We start from the raw sequence: 20,031 nt of genomic DNA, 5'->3' as shown, positions 1-20,031 counted from the left end.
TCCTGGTTCAAGGCAGCAGAAAGCACCCCTGCACTATCAGGCTATAACTCATTCCACACCTTTCGGCCCCAGCACTTGGACTGAAGCTCCAAAGGTGGTGGTGTTTCCATATTCATAAAGGATGCACACACTTCCAGACTGGTAGCCCAACATAATGCATCAGAGATACTTTAAGGGCAGTTAATATTAGGTAAGACAACGATTCAGGTTGTAGCCTGCTATAGGTCCCCAATCATGTCCCAAGACTCACACTCCACATTCCTAAGCACCCTGGAGAATATTAGGGTCCAACCTAACACTTTCTTACTAGGCGACTTCAAATACCCCTCTGTTAATTAACTGGATAAACTACTCATGTACCAATACACTTGCCCAACGTTTCCTGGAGTTCATTAACTCCAATGCCCTGGACCAGCCAGGTCTTACCTCGACTAGAGATAGCAACATCCTTGACCTGGTCATTAATAACATGGACGACCATTGCTCTACACCAATAGTCAGCTCCTCCCTGGTTAGATCCGACCACAGACTAATCACCTTGGAAATTCACATCCTTCCCACACCCCCCCCCCCCAGCAATGGTAACCACCATGAAAAACTTCCACAAAGTTAACGTTGGGCTCCTAATAACAGAGGTGGCTAACTTCACGGCACACATGCAAATGGAGAATAGTTGCGTGACCACAGAATCATACACCAACGCACTAAACGAACATGTACACAAATACATGGATCTCACTATACCCAATAGAACTAATATGCTCTCCTCCAAAAAAAGGAAGCCAATCTGGTGGTCCCCTGCCATAAAACAACTCTACAACAGAAGGAGGAAACTGATGATGAATAAGGTGAAGTCCCAAGACCGGAAAAACTTCATTATCAGCCTCAACAAAAAGTTGAGATACCTCAGCAAATCCTCTAAAGCTAGCTACAAAAACGGAATTGCAGCAGATAGTAAAGACAACCACAAGGCCTTCTATAGTTATGTAAAGAATCTCCACGACAATACCCAGATTTGCTCTGAGCTACTGCACAATGATACCTCTTACACTGAGCCAACAGATATTACCAGTATACTGGCCGACAGATTCAGTGTCAACTTTACCCCTCTCTCCCCCACCCAGAGGACCAATCACAATACCAGTAGGTTACCAGGCACCCAGTATTACTGCTGCACAGGTTAAAAAAGCACTGTTCAAGGCCAAGAATACAGCTTCTATGGGACCTGACAACATCCCTGGTTATGTTCTACATGAACTATAGAGTGAACTGACACTTCACCTGTGTGCCCTGTTAAATCACAGCCCCACCTGAGGCTTTGTCCGTACCAAATGGCGCACTGCTGCAGTCATCCTTCTCCACAAAGGAGGAGTGACTACAGACCCTGGGAACTATCGCCCCATTAGCCTGATGAATCTGATATGCAAAGCTATGGACCTCTTCATCATGGACCTAATAAACAAGGATATAGGGAATCTCCAAACTCTGGATCCCACACAGTTTGGTTTTGTGAAGGGTAGATCATGCCTGCTCAACTTGGTCAACTTCTTTGAGTCAGTCGCCAGAGCTGTGGATGAAGGCAAAGTGGTTCATAAAGCCTACCTTGATCTGGCCAAGGCTTTTGATATCATGCCCCACCCAGGAATTATAGAAAAACTCACTAAGCTTGGCATCAACCCCTATATCACTAGGTGGGTTGCAAACTGGCTCACAGATAGAACCCACAGTGAGAAAATAACTGACTCCAAGTGAGACTGCGGACTAGTCCCACATGGAGTCCCACAGGGTTCAGTCCTGGGTCCTCTCCTGTTTGGTATCTACTTCTCTGAAGTCCAGGCCAACACAAAGGGACTCTGGCTGACAAACTCTGTAGACGATTGCAAGTTGGGAGCTATTATTAACTCCCCAAGTGATGTTGACATCCTACAGAATGGCCTCACTGTGACCAACAACTGGTGTCACAGCCATGGCCTTAAGCTCAATGCCAAAAAATGTGTCGTCATCCCCTTTGGGAAAAACCCAGTTCCCATGAATTACCACATTGATGATAATCCACTGAACACAGAAGGCGTTATAAGAGATCTGGGAACACAGGTTGACAGAAACCTCTCTTTTGATCACCACATTGCCACTGTGGTCAGAAAGTCATTCTATGTGGCACATCTCATTACTAAGGGTTTTTCATCCAGGAAAAAAGAAGTTATTGTCTCCCTCTACTCTTCCCTCATTAGGCCAATCATCAGGTACAATGTCCCATTCAGCATGTACCTCACTAGACTCCTGAAATAACCAGAGAGGCCACAAAAGTAGCTTACAGAGAGGAACCTAGGCCTTAAACACTTGTCCTATATGGACAGACTTAAAATCTCCAACTATTCTCTGTCTCATATTGCCTACTAGGAGGTGATCTCTGCTTAACTTACAAAGCCATGTCTGACCCAGCTCTGTTAGAAATGCTACATCTAAAGAAATCCCAATCCCTCTGCACCACATGCTCCAGAGACCTCAACCTCATTACCACAATTAAGAGAACATGCTGGAGGGACAGGTTCATAACCCAGAGACTGCCCATGCTATGGAATAGACTTCACATACATGTCAAACAGAGCACCTCACTGGCCCTCTTCAAGAGAAATCTTGATGAGTGGATGGGAAACAGAAAATTCACCCCAGGGATAACTCCAGTGGCACTACTCGACAGAGGCACTGGGAACTAAGGTTGGGTGGCACTATGCCATGGTAATCATATGGCTGTTAGCCTAGTACACACCTATGAACCCATGAACATATGAATGTGGGGCCAACCGTTAATAGTATTTAAAGAAGCAAAACTGTGCCATAATGTGTTTATCTCAGCTACTTAAGTGGAAGATACATTAGAAATCGAAACACAGAAATCCTCTACCAACTAATAAAACAGCTGGTATAAAATAAATATAATTGAAGAAGCAAACAAACACCAACTGTACCACAGCTAGGAAGTTTATTACAAAACAGGTAAGCGCTTTCAGGGATGTGCCCCTTCATCAGACAACTCACAAAAACAATTCATTCCTTATATAGTTGAAGCACCTGCTATCAATTAAGTCTTAAAGATACAATGTTAAATACAAATGCTTTAACCTGGTCCACTCTAGTATATCTTGAATATGCATATATCTGGTTCAAAAATTTAGAAATATTAAAACACCTATTATGTATATGAGTCATGGTTAATAATGGCATAATGGTTAAGGTGTTTACCTTACAGACACAACATGCAGGGTTCGACCCCCACATGGGGCAACTGGCTAGGCCCAAAATGGCCCACAAGGGCACCCAGCCTAGCACCACTCTATGAACCTATATTAAAATTGCTAAAACCATGTCCTACTATACAAATTTTTTTAAAAAAACATAAACTATAACATGCAACATAGATATAAATATATATAGTGCACAAACACCATGTAAAATATAATATGTATGTGTATGAAAAAGCATGTTGAAATATAACCGTATCTATGTAAGTATAAATATGTAGGCATGTGTGCATAAAAATATATAGAAAAGAAAACATGATTTATATAAATATCTAGAAAATATATATAAAAAATATATAACAAATACATGTACATATGTAGATAAAAATGTATGTATATCAAAAAATTTATATACATAAGAAACACATAAACGACTTAGTATGTCATAACGACAGAACATAAATGCAATAAATAAAATTATACATTAAAGTTCTAAAATCCTAACAGTCAATGTTTAAGTGGATGAGCTTTTAAGAACAGTTTCAAGGACACCATATTGTTATGACCTGGTGGTTTATCTGCATTATACAACATAATCCATTTTTGTTCTGCAACCTCCATGTCATTCAACAAATTGCCCACTCTCAATCTCTCTGGCAGGACTTGTAGAACAAGGAACTTAAAATTATGGTCTTGTCCCTCGTTCTTATTATGCATGGCTATAACACTACTCTCTTTACAATTCTTGATGTCACTGTAGTGTTCCAATATTCTCTCCTTCAACCGCCTGTTAGTCTAACCTACTCGGGTCACTCCACAGCAAGTACAAATATGACACAGTCATTGTCCATGCTGGTGTGAACGACCTGAGCCTGGACTGCATGAAAAGAGACATAGAGGAGCTCTCTGATTATGTAGCCCAGGCAGGTATGACCCTAACCCTGAGCAGTATCCTTCCTTCACCAAGAATGATGCCACAATATAGAGACAAGATGATCAGCTTTAACAATTGGCTTAATGTCTGGTGTCATTCAAAGGGGATCCAGTGTCTGTCTGCCTGGGATGACATGCTTGACAAGCCACGCTGCGCACCTGTCATCCCTGGGATTCCGGATATTGGCTAAGGCTCTTGCCACCCCATAGTGCCTTTTTCATGCAAGGCTCGAATTCTAAACCTACCACCCTAGAAAACAAAAATGGGAAGAAACTGAGGGTAATGCTGCTCAATGCCAGAAGCCCTTCTCAGTATGGAGAACATCGATGTCTGTGCTGTAACTGAAACCTGGTTCAAGGCACCTGAGAGCACCCCGGCACTATTAGGTTTTACCTCATATCATGCCTCCACAAAAGGAGGGTGTATCCATATTCATAAAGGATACTCCACCTCCAGGTTGGTGGCAACGCATGAAGCAACCATCCAGGTGCAACTAACAATAGGCAAAACTGCTCTACAAATTGTAGCATGCTACAGGCCACCCTCTCAAACTCAGGAACCCCACACAGCCTTCCTGAAGACACTGGAGGGTATAAATGTATCTCCAAACACCATCATATTGGGTGACTTCAACTACCGAATATAGACTGGGAACATTACTCAAGCCCTAACTTTCTAGCCCAACGGTTCCTGGAGTTCATAAATTCAAATGCCATGGAACAGCTAGTCACTGTTCCGAGGAGAAAATATACTAGATCTCATTGTCACAAACATGGGGACAAAATGCTCCACACTGGAAGTATATCCCTCATTGGTGAGATCTGATCATAAACTAATCTCACTGGAAATCCACATCCCCAAACAAAAGACCATAGTGAAGAACTTCTAAAGCAAACTTCACACTACTCAAGACTGGTGTGGTATCCTTCAAGGCCCCTGAGTCAGAGGAAACCACAACCCAAGCTGCGGAAGCCCTTACAAATGCCTTCTATGAACACCTCCAGGACTGCATGGATCAGGCAATCCCAAATAAAACCAAGACTCTTTCCACAAAGGGCAAACGTCCAGTCTGGTGGACCCCAGCCATTAACAAACTTTACAATAAGAGGAGAAAGCTATTACATGATAGAACAAAATCCATAAAAGAAGTCACCCTGATCATTATTAGTAAAAAATACGCACTCATAAAATCAACTAAGGCTAATTTTGAGAGAAAAATTGCCATGGATTCAAAGGACAATCATAAGGCCTTTTCAGCTATGTTAGGAACCTGGGTGGAAACTCACAGATATGCTCAGAATTAGTCCAAAATGATACAAAAATCACTGAACCCACAGACATTGCCAACATACTGGCAGACAGGTTCAGTGCAAACTTCACCCTCCCCTAAAGGAGAGATAACTATCCCAGTGTAGCCTCCCGGACATCTCAAATGAAAGAAAGCTGCTCTCTCTAAAGCTAAAAACACAGCATCAATGGGACCGGATGGTGTAAATGAGGAATTAAACCCGCACATAAGGCAGCTGTTAAATCTCAGCCTTACCACAGGATACGGCAACTGTAGTCCCACTCCACAAAGGTGGCCCATAAGCTTAACAAGTCTAGTCTGCAAAGCTATGGAGAGGATCATAATGGAGCTCATAAACAAAGATATAGGGACTTGCAGACATTGGACCCGATCCAGTTTGGCTTTGTCAAGGGAAGATCATGCCTTTGCTTCTTCAAATAGTCACCAAGGCCATTGATGAGGGAAAGGCAGTCCATACAGCCTACCTTGACCTTGCAAAACTTACCAGCTTAAATGTAAACCCATATGTCACAAGATGGGTTGCAAACTGGCTTAAGGACAGAACCCACAGGGTTAGAGTTGCTGGCGCTGTGTCAGACTCCAAGCGGTCACAAGTGGTGTCTCCTTGGCCCCTATTGTTTGGCATCTACTTCTCAGAAGTACGCCAACATGGGAGGACTTTGGCTGACAAAGTTTGCAGATGACTGCAAACTGGGCGCCATAGTGGAAAGTGCATCGGACACTGATATCCTTCAGAAGGACTCAACAGATAGCTGGTGCCAGAGCCATGGCCTGAAGTTAAACGCCAAAAATGTATAGTCAAAAACAAGGTAACCCCAAGCTACCATATAGGTGGCAATCTACTAAGCACAGAAGAGGTTATCAGGGACCTGGGGACCCAGGTTGACAGTGGCCTTTCTTTGACACTCACATTGCTAAAGTGGTTAGAAAGACCTTCTACATTGCCCACCTGATCATGAAGGGATTCACATCCAGATCTAGTGAGGTCATTGTTCCCCTGTACTCTTCACTTATCAGACCAATGATGATGTATCTCACCCGACATCTGCAGCAATTGGAGACCCAAAAGTTCCTCACCAATCTGTATACAAGGCCATGTCCAACCCGAATTAATGGACATGCTCCACCTCAAAAATCCAAATCCACCAAAACCACGGAGGGATAGATTTATCACTCAGAGACTCCTATGCTGTGGAATAAAATCCCGGTCCATGTGAGGCAGAGCACCTCGCTGACTCTGTTCAAGAGAAATCTAGACCTGTGGATGGGAGATCGTAGGTTTACCCCGGGAATCATCTCTGGGTCACTGCTGGACAGAGGCACAACAAACTAATGGGCACAGTATTTTTTCATATAAGGCTAGGCTTATAAATGCCTTAGGGCAGATAGCCTAGTATAAACCTATGAACCTATGAACCTATGTAGAAACTAAAACATATTGTGCAATAGGCAAGATACACTACATTAGATGTTGTACAATCAGCATACTGACTGCTGTTAAAACTGAAACCCTTAAATGGGTGTACAAAGCTTCTACCACTGTGAATATACTTGCAGGCTGTGCAATATCTACATATGTAGGTACCCAGTCTATCAGATCTATTCTTGGTGGTTGATGTATCATTTCTATAGCAAAGGTGACTCTTTAATGTTCTGTTATTCCTAAATGTAAAATTAGGTTTAGGTCCAATAATGGCTTGTAGATCACTTGTTGTGGAAAGAATACCCCAATTCTTGGTAATCACTTTACAGACAGAATTAATATTACTAGCAAATGTTAACGGCATCCTTAGGGTGTTATCAACAACCCCTTGGATATGGCTATTCATATTATTGTTAATGATTTGAGTATTTGGTTCAATGCTCCCTTCTTCATAGAAATAAGGTCTGCACCTTCCATCTCTATTGCTCCAACCTTTGTTAATACATTTATCTATATCGTGTGCATTATATCCCCTCTCAGAAAATTCTGTCTTCAATAGTTGTAGAGCACTAGCTAGTTCACTGTCATTGTTGTACAATCTCATGGCCCTGTAGACTTGACCGTTAATGATATTCCCCTTGGTATGGGTAGGATGCATACTTGTGCTATGCAGGTAGTTGTTCTTCCTAACAGTTTTCCTATATAGGCTAGTTTTGATATGAATTAAATCATATTTCCTAACCTTAACATCCAACAAATCAATCTCATGTACAGAATACATAGATATGAACCTAAGGAACATAGTAGTATTGTTCAAATAAGCAAATAATTAATTTAAATCAGCCTCAGTACCATTCCATAGCAAAAAAGATGTCATCCACAAATCTAGTGTACCAGCTAACATGCTTACTGTATTTAGCATTAGATAATACGTGAGTTTGTTCCCATTGTACAAGGGAAAGGTTGGTGTAGCTACTGGCACAAGCTGTGCCCATAGCCACGTCAACTTTCCGTAAATAATAGTTCTTGTGAAAAATGAAAACATTGTTGGTCAAAATGATGTCCAACAATACACAAATCAACTCACATTTTTTCCTGGTATGATTTGTAATATTATGTAATTCCCTTACATTGTCAATACCCCATTCTTTGGGGATGACAGTAAAAAGTGATTCTACATCCATTGCACAAAGAAACAACTGCTATCACCATTAATCTCAGCCCATTTCAATCTAAAAGTTTCCAATAATGTTTTAGAGTCTTTAAGCACACTATCACAATCTTTCAGTAATGGGTATAGATTTTTTTCAACAAAAATCGAAAGGGGCTCTGTCACCCACCCTTTGCTAAATACAATGGGGCACATTGGTGGTATATACAGACTTTTATGGATCTTAGGTAACCCATATACCTCTGGAATAGTAGGGCTGCTCATAGTAAAATACTCATTAATCATCCCTGTATCAACAGATCAAAAATCAAAAAGGAAACCTTATCTATAATGCCCTTCACAACAATGCATGATACAGATGGATGTGTTACATCATTATTTAACAATTCAAACATTTGTTCAAGATATAGTCCCTTGTCTAGGACAACAATCTCTCCTCCTTTGTCGGCAGGCCATATCTCAATAGAGTTCATTAGTTTCAACTCTTCCAGGGCTTTGTATTCATTTGCTTAAATTATAAAAAGTCTCAGAACAATTATCAGCATTTAATATTTCTCTAATCTGTTTGTCACATACTTCAATAAATGTGTCTATAATAGCATTCCTGGGGGGAACATATGTGCTGGGCTTCTTAAAAATTGTATCTAGCAAAGGGTGGGTGACAGAGCCCCTTTCGATTTTTGTCTATGAAGAAGGGAGCATTGAACCAAATACTCAAATCATTAACAATGATATGACTAGCCATATCCAAGGGGTTATTGATAACACCCTAAGGATGCCGTTAACATTTGCTAGTAATATTAATTCTGTCTGTAAAGTAATTAGCAAGAATTGGGGTATTCTTTCCACAACAAGTGATCTACAAGCCATTATTGGGCCTAAACCTAATTTTACATTTAGGAATAACAGAACATTAAAGAGTTGCCTTTGCTATAGGAACGATATATCAACCACCAAGAATAGATCTGATAGATTGGGTACCTACATATGTAGAGATTGCACAGCCTGCAAGTATATTCACAGTGGTAGAAGCTTCGTACACCTATTTAAGAGTTTCAGTTTTAACAGCAGTCAGTATGCTGATTGTACAACATCTAATGTAGTGCATCTTGCCTATTGCACAGTATGTTTTAGTTTCTACATAGGTAAGACTGACAGGCGGTTGAAAGAGAGAATATTGGAACTCTACAGGGACATCAAGAATTGTAAAGAGAGTAGTGCTATAGCCATGCATAATAAGAACAAGGGACCAGACCACAATTTTAAGTTCCTTGTTCTACAAGTCCTGCCAGAGAGATTGAGAGTGGGCAATTTGTCGAATGACATCGAGGTTGCAGAAAAAAAATGGATTATTTTGTTTAACGCAGACAAACCACCAGGTTTTAACAATATGGTGTCCTTGAAACCGTTCTTAAAAGCTCGTCCACTCAAACATTGAGTGTTAGGATTTTAGAACTTTAATGTATAATTTTATTTATTGTATTTATGTTCTGTCATTATGACATACTAAGTCGTTTATGTATTTCTTATGTATATACATTTTTTATACACATACATTTTTATCTACATATCTACATGTATATTTTTTATATATATTTTTATATATATTTTCTAGATATTTATATACATCATTTTTTCTTTTCTATATATTTTTATACACACATGCATACATATTTATACTTACATAGATACTCTTATATTTCAACATGCTTTTTCATATGCATACATATATTTACATGGTGTTACTGCACTATATATATATATTTATATCTATGTTGCATGTTATAGTTTATGTTTTTTTAAAAAAATTTGTATAGTAGGACATGGTTTTAGCAATTTGAATATAGGTTCATAGATTGGTACTAGGCTGGGTGCCCTTATGGGCCATTTTGAGCCTAGCCAGTTGCCCCATGTGGGGGTCAAACCCTGTATGTTGTGTCTGTAAGGTAAACACCTTAACCATTATGCCATTATTAACCATAACTCATATACATAATATGTGTTTCTAATATTTATGAATTTTTGAATCAGATATATGCATATTCAAGATATAATAGAGTGAACCAGGTTAAAGCATTTGTATTTAACATTGTATCTTTAAGACTTAATGGATAGCAGGTACTTCTACTATATAAGGAATGAATTGTTTTATAAGTTGTCTGATGAAGGGGCACATCCCTGAAAGCACTTACCTGTTTTATAATAAACTTCCTAGCTGTGGTACAGCTGGTGTTTGTTTGCTACTTCAACGATACACGAGAAATGTTTGAAAACTGCAAAGTATCTGGATGCATATTATCATTTTCATAATTATTATCTGGACCTCTACTGGCAAGTTTCATTCATGCATCTGCTATGATTCTGTGAAAGAAGATAATATTCTCTTGAAGGTATAGCAAGATTAAGGCTAACTAAAGACAAAGCTAGTAAAACCTAGAAGATTTTGTGCAAAAGTAAAAAGAAACTTAAAAGGAGATGAAAGAGCAAAACATTATATGATACTTAATTTTGATATATTAATGTTACACCCAGATAATGTCTATCATTTCAGTAGGACTCCCCAGACAGAAGGAACTAAAAGAGTTGACTTCTGAAAAAGAAGGATAAGGTTATAACATAAATAAATCCAGGTTACCAACATAGGATGACCTTTTGGCAGAGGTGATGAAGCATCACTGAAACCCTTCTGAAGAGAAAGGGCATGCAGTTCAATAAGTGACATAAATATGACTAGAATTAGAAGACAGAGGTAAAAGGCTTGTGTAGTGGCCAGAGGTTTTGAGTTGTCAGTTGCAATTGTCAGAGATTAAGTTCCTTAATAGGGTAATGGTTTTGGTTAAAGATTGTGAAGCTCAGCAATCTGTTAAACTTGTGAAGTAGTGCCTCTGCTACTCTGAGTCTGAATGAGTCAAATGAGGATGTCTGGGCACCACCTGAGAACCTCTCTCTCTGAAATTTGACTACAGGCAGCCTTGGGGCAGGCCTGGGATTCTCTGGAGGGATTTGTATCTCTTATCTTATGATAATAATATCTGGTGATTCCTCTGGATGATCTGGAGCAGCTTGTTACCACTGTGAGCATCACCAGGACAAGGAAGATGAAAAGAAAGTTCATTGTCACCATAGGTTCCTGGATCTCTGACTACAGCATCACATTTCAGAAGTGCATTGTCAATGTGATAGTTATGGGAAAGTCATGCTTGCTGAAGGAAATGATTATAAAATTCTTGATATTTAGTTTTAGTCCATGGTACTGACATCAACTATTTGTTTGAGAAAGCCCTGCTTGCAAGATTTTGGTGTCTCCTGGGGAGTTTATGTTGGCACCAAGTTCACAAACATCTGCAAAATTGCTCACCCATAAACCTTAACACTAGCTTTGACCTCTGCAAATTAAATGTCAAAGAGGAGTGAGAATCCTGCAGTCCACTGCAATTGACATGTCTTTTGGAAAAGGTAGATCCACCCCCCTCCCAACTCCCTGCATTCTGTTTGTCAACCAATGTTTTAGTCAATGAGTTACACAGGGATTTAGATTTAGTTGGAAGACTTTACCTGAGTGTTGGATGAGGTTGAATGCCTTTGTGAGGTATAAATATGGGGTGTGAACTGATTTTCCCTCATCCATTGCCTCAGTAACCTTTTCAAAGACATTAACAAGGTTAATAGGCAGGATCTGCCTTTGGTGAAGCTGAACTGACTTGGGATGTGAGTTTGTAGGTTACGTATGTCATTATTTATTAATTCCAGAATGATCTCTTCCTTAGCCTTATAGATGAGGTTGGTCAGGCTTATGTATCTATAATTACCTGGGTGTGTTGACACACCTGGCTGTTGCTGTCCCTCATTCATCTGATATGAAGTCTGTTTTAAGGCTGATATTGAATTTTACTTTATTTTATTTATTGCATTCATTAACTGCGAAAGTCCACTGGGCCTAGGTGAGCCCATTTTCAGTAGAGGCCCAGAGAGAAAAGTTCCACAAAGATTTAACAGCATTTACAAGAAATAACAAACAGAAGAGTGCATACAGTCACAAAGCTTGGGACAATGGACAGTATATATACAATCACAATGCACGACGTGCAGTTCTACAAGGCATATTACATCATGAATTAGGTTACATGAACTAACATTATGTACATGAGTAACACACAGCATAGTTAATTCAATCATAATGCTAGGACTGGTATAAGTAACATGCCCATATATTTTCATACATAATACATATTTGCATAGGACTATTCAGCGATACATATAATAAGAGTGAACTAATAGAGTGTCAATATGTGATTTGATTCTGAATAATGAGGTTTATAGATTTGAACAGTGAATTTTATGAAGACAAAGAGAGTTCAAGCCAGTTTAACTGATGTAGGGATGAGCAGTGATGGGATTAGAATTTAGCATTTGTTACAAATTTAGCAGCCTTATTGTAGCATGAATCTAGTTTGGTTTTCAGTGAGGACTGGATGCTGGTAAGGATAGGAACACCATATAAGAGGGAAGGTAGCAGGAAGGATGAGGCTATGGCCTTTTTTGCAGTGAAATTAAGAAATGTATTGTGTCTACAGAGAATACCTAGCTTTTGGTGTGTTTTCCTGATGTTGCTGTGGATATGTAGGTCAAATGTTAGGTTGTCATCTATAATGACACCTAGCAGTTTGGTACTTTGAACCACTTCAATGATAGTGTTGTTTTGGGAATGGACAGAGAGATCATTCTTATTAATGGGGGTGTTTTTTGTGGGGTGAGTATAAGAAGTTTAGTTTGATTGGGGTTTAGAGCAAGGTGGTTATTGGACATCCAAGTTTCGTTTGATGTAAAGGCATTTTGAGTTAGAAGTTTTAGATCAGATGTAGATTTGGCAGTACAGATGATTGTGGAATCATCTGCATTTTGGATAATGTCCTGCGAGTAAGGGTGGTATGGAAGTTGTTTATGAATATGTTAAATAGGAGGGGGCCTAGTATGGATCCTTGTGGTACACCTGTAGTAGTGTTTAGGAAAGGTGAGAAGGAATGATGCCATTTGATGGATTGCTGCCTATTGGAGAGATAGTTGGAGAACCAATTTAAGGTTGGAGTTGAGATACCCAAGTTGGAGAGTTTGGTTAAAAGAAGGAGATGGGAAACAGTGTTGAAGGCCTTGAGAGCTCAAGGAAGAGTGAGGAAACAAAGTAACCAGCATCACAAGCCCTATTTACTTTATCCATGAAGGAAATAAGAGCTGTGCTAGTACTGTGACCTGGCCTGAAGACATGCTGTGAGAGAGAAAGGAGTCGGTTAGCAACTAGATGACTGAGACGCTGGTAGTAAACACATTTTTCTAAAATTTTGGAAATGGGCAAGAGAATTGCAATTGGCCAGAAATTAGAAATATCAGAGTTGTTGCCACCTTTATAAAGTGGAAGTACATAAGGTTACTTCCAGATATTTGGTACATGGGACTCTTGAATTGCTCTATTAAAGAGTATGCTGACTAGGTAGGCAATGGAGTTTGCGGAGAGTTGTGGGAATTCTGCTGGTAAGTTGTCTAGGGCATTAGTACATGGTTTGAGTTTAAGAAGGAGCTTTTTATAATGGATAGGTGGGGAGGAGGTTGGGGAGTGGAATAGAGAGGGTTCATCTTGATTGGATTTTATTTGTGTGAAGGTGGTGGTGAGTTTGGCTATGGTGTCAATAAAATATGAGTTGGAGTGAAGCTATTTCTGTGGGAGTTTTGTCTGGATTGGGGAAGGGGTTGTTTTAGAGCCAGGATGAAGAAGAAAATTTAATACACCCCAGAATTTCTCAGGGTTTAATTTATGCTGATTTTGAATAGTTTGGAAGTGTTCTTTTTTTGTTTTTCATGATTATTTGTTTGACCTGATTGTGTAGTTGTTTATAATGTATGAGGTCTGATGGGGTTTTATTTTTTTGCCAAGCTTCCTAGGCTTTATCCCTTTCACTCATCAGTTGCTTTGTGGGTCTAGTAACCCATTTGGCATGCTTGTTTTTTATTCTTTTTTGACGGAGTGGAGCTAAACTATTTAATATCCTAAGAAATGTTTATTTATTTATTTGCCGGGAAAGTCTGACTTGGAACGAAGCAAATTTTCAGTGGAGGCCTGGGGAGAAATGCTCCAGATGCGTGTCTTTGTAACATGGGAGAAAATTGTAGCACCCGGAGGAAACCCACATGAACACAGGTAGAACATGCAGACTCCACACAGAAGACACCCCAGCTGAGAATTGAACCAGAGAATTTCTTGCTGTGAGGCGACAACGCTACTGCTGCACCAGTCCGCTGTCCAAATGTTGAATTGAAGAATTACCATCCATTCAGTAAAACAACTCACTGTACCTATCCAGACATGTCCAAAGGGCAGTTTCAGGTGTATTCTCTGGTTCAACTGGTGAATCTGGGCATTTTGAGGCAATGTTACAACTGCCTCATGCACACAGACAACCCTCTCCTCCTACCACCAAATACTAATACATGTGAGAGATGCAATTATACAGCCAAACTGGAGGCTAAGCTCTCTCAACCCAAGACTAGACCAGACAGTCAAGAGGAGAAGGGAATTACTTGCATCACACCACCAGTCTCACATAGATCTATGAAACCAGCACTGGCAAAAAAAACACATAAATACATGAAAACATAGTCAGAGGCTCTAAATAAAAATCTGCAAAAGCAACAGAGACCTCCAAAGCAGACATCCAAGCAACCTCCACCCCCAACACAAACCATGGAACACATACTTCACAAAACCAGTGTGCCACGCAATCACAGCCCTTAAGGCAAAATAACACACACAACGCACTAGTAAAAGGTAACTCTATAGTCAGGCACACTGACGTCCCACTCACTAGGCTGAACAAGGAGAAGGTTACTGTTAGCTGCCTGCTGGGTGTCAGGATCCGCCACATAACACAAGCACTCAGGTCACGCCAGAGCAAGTACAAATATGACTCTGTCATTGTCCATGTTGGTGTGAATGACCTGAGCCGTACCTCCCTGGACTACATGAAAAGAGACATGGAAGAGCTCACTGATGATGTAGCCCAGGCGGTTATGACCCTGACCCTGAGTAGCATCCTTCCTCACCAAGAATGATACCTCAGTATAAAGAAAAAATTATCAATTTCAAAAACTGGCTAAGCTTCTGGTGTCATTCAAAGGGGATCCAGTGTCTGTCAGCCTGGGATGACATGTTCGACAAGCCACGCTGCTTTGCTAGAGATGACTTGCATCTGTCACACTTAGGCTTTCAAATACTGACCAAGGCTCTTGCCAACCCCATACTGCCTTTTTTAGGCAAGGCTCAAAAGACAAACCCACCACAGTAAATGGTACAAGTAACAAAAAACTGAGGGTAATGCTACTGAATGCCAGAAGTCTAAACCTCAAAATGCACGCACATTAGTATGGAGAAAATCGATATATGTGCAGTAAAAGAAACCTGGTTTAACGCTCCAGAGACCACCCGAGCACTACCAGGCTACAAATCATACCATACATTTCGGCCACAAAACCCAGACCGAAATAAAAAAGGCGGGGGAGTATCCAGGTCTATATTAGGACATCAACTTTTTAAAACATCGAATGTTCTAATATTGACCCCTATTCAGCGAATGCTGACAACATCATACATGCAGAACTGCAAATTTTTTCCAAGGGAAAAATTTGTTATTCCGACACACATACAAACAACACAAACACACTAAACAAACAGCAATCCACGCACATACACCTAAAATCCTAAATCCTAAAGCGGATGCCCTATGCTGACTGCCTTAAAAAACTCCAGCTATACTCTGTCGCATATCATCTACTCAGAGGCGATCTTTGCTTAACATACAAGGCCATGTCAAACCCAGAGCTGTTGGACATGCTACACTTAAAGAAATCCCAATCCCTCAGAGCCACATGCTCCAGGGATCTAAACCTTGTCATCACAATAAACAAAACATGCTGGAGGGATAGGTTCTTGACCCAGAGACTCCCCAGACTCTGGAATAGATTGCCCATACATGTCAAGCAGAGTGCCTCTTTGGTCCTCTTCAAAAGGAACCTTGACGATTGGATGGGAGAAAGGAAATTCACCCTGGGGATCAAGTCAGTCGCCCTGCTAGACAGGGGTCCAGGGAAGTAAATAGTGTGACAAGAAATAGCCAGGGAATTGTTATGGCTAGGCTTGTATAGGCCCTAGGGCTGATAGCCTAGTACCAACCTATGAACCTATGAACCTACATCTAACCCTACAATAAACTATACACACACAACTAGCTATCCACTTACCTTAACCCAAAGCCTAACCCTAATGTCCATCACTATCACACACTCACCTCACCCGCACTAACCCTAACTCACCTACCCCACCCTAACCCTCATGTCCACACAATCGCACACTTACCTGATCCCGACCCGTAACTTTCCACCACAGTGCTGAACATAGCAAAGCCACAGGAATGGCCAACCGAATTACTTCCCAAGGAAGAAATATGGTGTTCCGCAGCTTCACTATTTTCAGCGTTCGCTGAATAGGGGTTGATATTAGAACATTTAAAGTTGTGAAACTTCAATGCTCTAATATAGACCTGGCGTACCCATATTCATCAAGGATACCCACACCTCCAGATTAGTGGCACAGCACGATGCTTCAGAGATCATCCACATGCAACTAAAAATGGGCAGAACTGCAATTCAAATTGTAACTTGCTACAGATCACCCATCATGTCCCAGGACCCCCATTCTGCATGTCTGGAAACACTGGAAAACATAAAGGTCCTACCAAATACCCTGATATTGGATGATTTCAATTACCCAAACATTAACTGGGAGAACTACTCAAGTACTAACTCCCTTGCCCAACATTTCCTAGAATTTATAAACTCAAATACCCTGGATCAACTGGTCAACACCACCACCAGAGGTGACAACATATTGGACCTGGTCATCACCAACATGGGCCACTGGTATTCCACACCAGAGGTCAACCCCTTGCTGGTTAGATCTGACCATAAACTAATAATTTTGGATATCCACATTCCGCCCCCACCCCGGTCAAAGAAACCACCATGAAAAACTTTTCAAAAGCAAACTTCACGTTACTTAAGACCCAGGTGTAAAGTTTCAAATTCCCCATGTTAAAGGATAACGCTGCCCAAGTTGCAAAATCCTTTACTAATGCACTCTACGGGCACCTACAAGAATGCATTGATCGTGCTATTCCAAGCAAAACAAAGACTCACTCCTCCAAGAAAAGGAAACCAGTCTGGTGGACCCCATGCCATAAACAAGCTATACTATAGAAGGAGGAAACTAGTACACAAAAGAGCAAAATCCCAAGAGGGGAGGACATCCCTGATCAGTATCAGCAAGAAACTACGATCCCTCATAAAATCATCCAAGGCTAGCTTCAAAAGAAAAATTGTCAAGGACTCCAAAGATAACCGCAAAGCATTCTTTAGCTATGTCAAGAATCTAAGTGGCAATTCCCAGATCTGCTTGGAGGTAGTGCAGAATGGCACAAAATACACTGAACCGAACAATATTGCCAACATCCTGGCAGACAGGTTCAGTGCAATCTTCACCCCCCCCCTCTCACCCCAAAAGGGCCCATAAACATAATAGAAGAATGTAGTGCTCCTGAAATCACAGACACTCAGGCTAAAACATACCTCTCCAAAGCCAAAAACACAGCATCAATGGGACCGGATGGCATCCTAGGCTGCATCCTACACAAGCTCAAAGATGAACTAACCCCTTACCTAAACACACTGTTCAAACGCAGCCTCTCCACAGCCTACATGACCATAGAGTGGTGCATAGCAACAGTTATTCAGCTCCACAAAGGTGGAGCCACAACAGACCCCGGGAACTATCGCCCTATAAGCGTGACTAGCTTGGTCTGTAAGGCTATGGGGCGTATCATAATGAATCTCATTAACAGAGGCATTGGGAACCTCCAAACACTGGACCCTATGCAGTTCAGCTTTGTTAAGCGCAGATCATGCCTCCTAAACCTGGTGGACTTCTTTGAGACAGTTACCAAGGCTATAGACAAGGGAAAGGTGGTCCACACAGCCTACCTAGACCTCTCAAAGGCCTTCAACACCATTCTCCATTCTGGTATTATAGACAAGCTCTCCAGCCTGAACATAACCCCCTATGTCACGAGATGGGTTGCCAACTGGCTCACGGACAGGACCCACATGGTAAGAGATGCGGGAGCTAGGTTTGACTCTAAACCGGTTACAAGCGGCATTCCCCAGGGCTCAGTCCTAGGACCCCTCCTGTTCAGCATATACTTCTCAGAGGTACAGGCAAGCAAAGGAGGACTATGGCTGACCAAGTTCACAGACGACTGCAAACTAGGGGCTATAACTGACTCTCTGGCTGGCACAGAAAAGCTCCAAAAGGGTCTCACTGAGACATACCTGGTGTCAAAACCATGGCCTCAAGCTAAATGCCAAAAAGTGCATAGTCATCCCCTTTGGAAAAAACAAAGTACCCACAAACTACCACATAGGTGGTAGCCCCCTTAATACGGAAGACAAAATAAGGGATCTGGGAACTCAAGTAGATAGTAATCTCTCCTTTGATAATCACATTGCCAAAGTGGTTAGAAAATCCTTCTATGTGACGCACCTAATCACAAAAGGGTTTGCATCCAGATCAAAAGAGGTCATTGTGCCCCTCTACACATCACTTATCAGACCCATTATAGAGTACAATGCACCATTTGGGATGTACCTTACAAGACACTTGCAACAGCTGGAAAGACCACAGAAGTACCTCACCAAGAGGATCACTGGCCTCAGACAGATTCCCTATGCTGCTCGACTGAAGAAACTCCAGCTGTACTCAGTTGCATACCTCCTACTCAAAGGTGATCTCTGCCTGACATACAAGGCCATGTCCAATCCAGAATTGATGGACATGCTCCACCTAAAGAGAACCATATCCCCTCGAGCCACATGCTCTAGGGATCTAAACCTCACCACAACAATAAATAGGACATGCTGGAGGGATAGATTCCTGTCCCAGAGATTTCCCATGCTCTGGAACAAGATTCCAATCTACATTAGGCAGAGCTCCTCACTAACACTCTTCAACAGAAACCTTGACGAGTGGATGGGAAACAGGAAGTTTACCCCAGGGATCACTTCAGTGGCTCTGCTGGACGGAGGCACAGGGAACTAATCTAAGGGGGCGGTGAAAGCCAAAACATTCCAGCTAGGCTTATGAATGCCTTTGGGCAGATAGCCTAGCACCTCCCTATGAACCTATGCACCTACTAGTATCTCTGCTGTGGAGAATTGTGTGATAGGTTTTGAATAGGGACAACATTAAAGGCATTTGGGTATATCAAGGGGATATCACTGCCTTTTTGTGTAGTCTATCTGTTATGAGGCAGGTGTAGTTAGGGGGTAGGAATTCAGCATCTTTGATATATGGTTTTAACCAAGTTTCTGTAGCCGCAGTGAAGTCAGGTTTATTTTGGGTTAGCCAGGCATGAAAGTATGGGATTTTATTCCTTATGCTTTGAAAATTAATTGTGGTGTAGTTCAGGTATCTTAAGGGGTTGGGGGACTTGTAAGTGGTGGTGGAGGGACCAGGATTAGGATGTATGACTTTGCATTGAAATAGATTGCAGTAAGAAGAGGGAGCTACAGGTTGAGATTTATTTTTAGTACTATGGTGACAATATGGAGTAAGGTCACTAGAGTGGCTATTTTAAAGGGAAAGGATATTTAGTTTGGCCAATAAGATTAAATTTGTTGCGTATAGACTGGATGCTATTGTGGAGTAGCTAGGGACAGATTGTGTAGGTGTGGTTGTTGCAGAGTTTAAATTTTTAAAATATATAGCTTGATTGATATGGTGTTAGTAGTGGTAGGAAATAGAGAGATAGAGCGAACGTACAGAGAATGTAGTGAGAATAGTTAGAGTGTATAAGG

This window comes from Protopterus annectens, chromosome 2.part1 (genome assembly GCF_019279795.1).
Source record: "Protopterus annectens isolate FY-2018-M chromosome 2.part1, PAN1.0, whole genome shotgun sequence".
Lineage (NCBI taxonomy): Eukaryota > Metazoa > Chordata > Ceratodontiformes > Protopteridae > Protopterus > Protopterus annectens.
Note: the sequence above shows the minus strand (reverse complement) of the source record.